This window comes from Haematobia irritans, chromosome 1 (assembly GCF_050003625.1).
Source record: "Haematobia irritans isolate KBUSLIRL chromosome 1, ASM5000362v1, whole genome shotgun sequence".
Taxonomy (NCBI): Eukaryota; Metazoa; Arthropoda; class Insecta; order Diptera; family Muscidae; genus Haematobia; species Haematobia irritans.
The window spans coordinates 143,062,295-143,066,500 of record NC_134397.1 but is presented as its reverse complement, the minus strand read 5'-3'; positions in this window follow the sequence as shown (position 1 = coordinate 143,066,500).

The following is a 4,206-nucleotide window of genomic DNA, read 5'->3' as shown; positions in this document are numbered from 1 at the left end:
CATCCGATCTGATTGAAATTTGGTACGTGGTGGTAGTATATGATATTTAACAACCATGCAAAAATGGTCCATATCAGCCCATAATCATATATAGCCCCCATATATACCGATCCCGAGATTTGGTTTTGCACCCTCAAAAAAAATCGCTTCTCTAACATATGTTCCAAACATATTTTGCAGGAAGCACATATATTATTCGATAGTGCCGAAACATTAATATGTTTGATTTATTTGAACATATTATATGTTTGGAAGCATTTTGAGCCCAAAAATATTATATGCTTGGAAGAATTTTCCCCAAAGAAGATTGTGCTCATTCCATAACATAATTTTCACTTCCACGAAATTTTTAGTTCTTGGTACCTTTTTCTGTAATACAAATAATGTTGAAGAAATTATTCAATTTTATAATTTTTTTAAAATTTACCTTTCGCCTGGACAGAGAATCGAACCGAGGACCATACAGTTTGTAAGCCAACACACTATCCAGTGGGCTACGTAGCAGTTATAGTCACCAGTAGACAATTATCGTTATAAGTTACATTTATATAGCATAGTTTGCAGTGCCCACGAGCCCATGCAAACATAACATTATTTAAAAAAAAAACATGCATTTGTTGGCCACGTGGAGCAGTAGTTAGCATGTCTGCCTTGCATGCAAAGGGTCGTGGGTTCAATTCCTGCTCCGACCGAACCATTTTTTTTTGTAATTGAGACATTTATACTATATTAAATTTTTATAATGAAACTTCGAAATGTGGGTTATTAAAGATTTACAGTCAAAAACAGTGCTTGATATAAACGAAATGGCTTTTGAATAAAATATTATTTTTTTATTTTTTTTTGGAAATAAATTATGTAAACATGCATAAGGTAAAATGTCCTCCTGGGTGGACATCAGTAGTCAAAGGAGTCAAGTCACCTTAAATACGCGCAGAGAGGAATATGACCACCTCTAATATGTTTTAGGAGCACCATATTATTTTATGTATGGGTGTATATTTATATGGTATGGGTGGGTGTATGTTTAGAAACTTTTTAACGCGTAACCCCCAATTATGTTAAAAAATAGGTAGATGGCCATTTAACCGGTACCGAAAGTGAAATAAAAGGTTGCCCGAATCCCCATCTCAATAGCTCAATTGTTAATCCATTGCAGTTGAAATCATATGCCATTCAAATCAAGCTCTTGCTTTTTGGATACCATCACACCGTAGCGCTCACCATTCATTGTTACAGTACGATTTGCATCATATCTGAAGAATTACGGTGCAATGATGCCACCAGCCTATAAACCGCACCAAACTGTGAAGTTTTCGGTATGCATTAGTGGCTTTTGCAATGTTTCTGGCTGATCTGCACTTCAAAATCGACAATTCTGCTTATTTACGTACACACTGAGCCGGAAATAAGATTCGTCGCTGAACACAAGAAGTGTGCGATGAGTTTTCTTACCAGATCACGCATTTTGATAATAAAATTTAATAATTTAAAAGCATTGTTCAATTGTAAGACGATTCATCGTTAAATTATAGACCAAACTAGTACGCATGAAATATCATTTTGTAAGAATTCTTCAATAAGCATTTCCCAATGTGTCATTTATTAATGAACTGAAATTATTGCTTTATAAGTTTAATGAAATATTACTGCAATGGAACATTATGTATAATGTCCAATATTCTACGAATACACTAAAAATTTTGTTCTAGAATTTTAAAATATTTCTTTTCACTTTACTTATTACAAAGTCACTGGCCTTTGTTTGTCCTCTTTGAAATGTGGTTGAAATGTGACTGCATTTTCTAAATTAAAATAAAGCAAAGTCTAGCATTACTGCAATATGGACTTTCTGTACAAAAAGATAAATGTCTGCAAATAATCACAAGGATTTCATTAATGCCATTGCCAAAAATCATACATCCTCTTTTTTTTTTTTTGTTTTTGTTTGCTCCGATTATACTTTTCCTGGAAATTTATTTCATAAACTGCACAATGACATTTTGCTTCGTTTACCAATGATTTTTCCCATTTGTATGATTTTCATACGCTACACCATATGTCGTGGAATATATGGTATTTCTCATTGCGTTCGTAACCCTTGTTGAAATCAAGTTAGATTACAAACGAAAAGAAATACATCTAAAACTTAAATGGTAAAAACAATTATTTGTGCTTGTGAGAGGATAGCCGTTGAACCGAAGACGACTCCTTCAATAATATGCACTGAAAAAAATCTTGCCTGCTTGAACACCTAATTTTGTTATTGTTTCCGAATCAAAGAAAGACACAATATTCTTTTAAATTTGACTTTGGCGTACTTTCAGGCACTCCAGTTACAAAGATTTTGTCTTTACACTAATGATTTTGGTATTGATTCCGGGCCAAAGAAGCGATGAATTGAAGTAAAAATTACCTAAATAAAAAATTATTTTTTTACTTAATTGAAATAAAATAATTTAAATTTATTCGTTTTTCAGCATTTTTATACCCACTACCATAGAATGGTGATGGGGGTATAATAAGTTTATCATTCCGTTTGTAACACATCGAAATATTGATTTCCGACTAGATAAAGTATATATATTCTTGATCAGGGAGAAATTCTAAGTCTATATAAGTATGTCCGTCTGTATGTCTGTTGTAATAACGATTAAGCCTTCAATAATGGCGCTACCGTCCTGAAATTTGGGACAGATTCGTTTTTTGTTTGCAGGCAGGTCAAGTTCGAAGATCGGTCCAAGTTTTGATATAGTCCCCATATAAACCGACCTCCCGATTTGGGATCTTGGTCTTATGAAAACCGTAGTTTTTATCTAATATGCCTGAAATTGGAAATCTAGAGGTATTTTAGAACCATAAAAAGGTGTGCCGAAAATGGTGCCTATCGGTCCATGTTTTGGTATAGCCACCATATAGACCGATCTCCCGATTTTGCTTCTTGGGTGTCTAGAAACTGCATTTTCTATCCGATATGCCTGAAATTGAAAATCTAGGGGTATTTTAGGACCACAAATTGGTGTATATCGAAAATGGGGTATATAGGTCCATGTTTTGGTATAGCCCTTATATGGACCGATCTCCCGTTTTTACTGCTTGGGCTTCTATAAACTGTATTTACTATCCGATTTGCCCCACGTTTGAAATCTAGAGATATTTTATGACTACAAATAGGTGTGCCGAAATAGGGGTGTATCGGTCCATGTTTTGGTATAGCCCCCATATAGACCGACCTCCCGATTTTACTTCTTGGGCGTCTAGAAACTGCATTTTCTATCCGATTTGCCTGAAGTTGAAAATCTAGAATTATTTTAGGGCCATAAGTAGGTGTGTCGAAAATGGGTTGTATCGATCCATGTTTTGGTATAGCCCTTATATGGACCGATATCCCGATTTTACTGCTTGGGCTTCTAGAAACTGTATTTCCTATCCGATTTGCCTGAAAATGGAAATATAGAGGTATTTTGGGACCATAAAGGGGTGTGTCGAAAATGATCCGTATCAGTCCATATTTTGGTGTAGCCCCCATATAGACAGATCTCCCAATTTTACTTCTTGGCCTTCTAGAATCCGTAGTTTTTATCCAATTTGCCTGAAATTGGAAATCTAGAAGTATTTTAGGACCATCAAAAAGTGCACCAAAAATTATGCCTATCGGTCCGTGTTTTGGTATAGCCCCCATGCCTGAAGTTGAAAATCTAGAATTATTTTAGGGCCATAAGTAGGTGTGTCGAAAATGGGTTGTATCGATCCATGTTTGGTATAGCCCTTATATATGTATTTACTATCCGATTTGCCTGAAAATGGAAATATAGAGGTATTTTGGGACCATAAAGAGGTGTGTCGAAAATGATCCGTATCAGTCCATATTTTGGTGTAGCCCCCATATAGACAGATCTCCCAATTTTACTTCTTGGCCTTCTAGAATCCGTAGTTTTTTATCCTGAAATTGGAAATCTAGAAGTATTTTAGGACCATCAAAAAGTGCACCAAAAATTATGCCTATCGGTCCGTGTTTTGGTATAGCCCCCATATAGAACAATCTCCCGACTTTACTTCTTGGGCTTCTAGAATCCGTAGTTCTTATCCAATTTGCTTGAAATTAGAAATCTAGATGTATCTTAGGGCCATAAAGAGGTGTGTCGAAAATGGTCCGTATCGGTCCATGGTTTCGTATAGCCCCCATATAAATTGAAATTCTAGAGG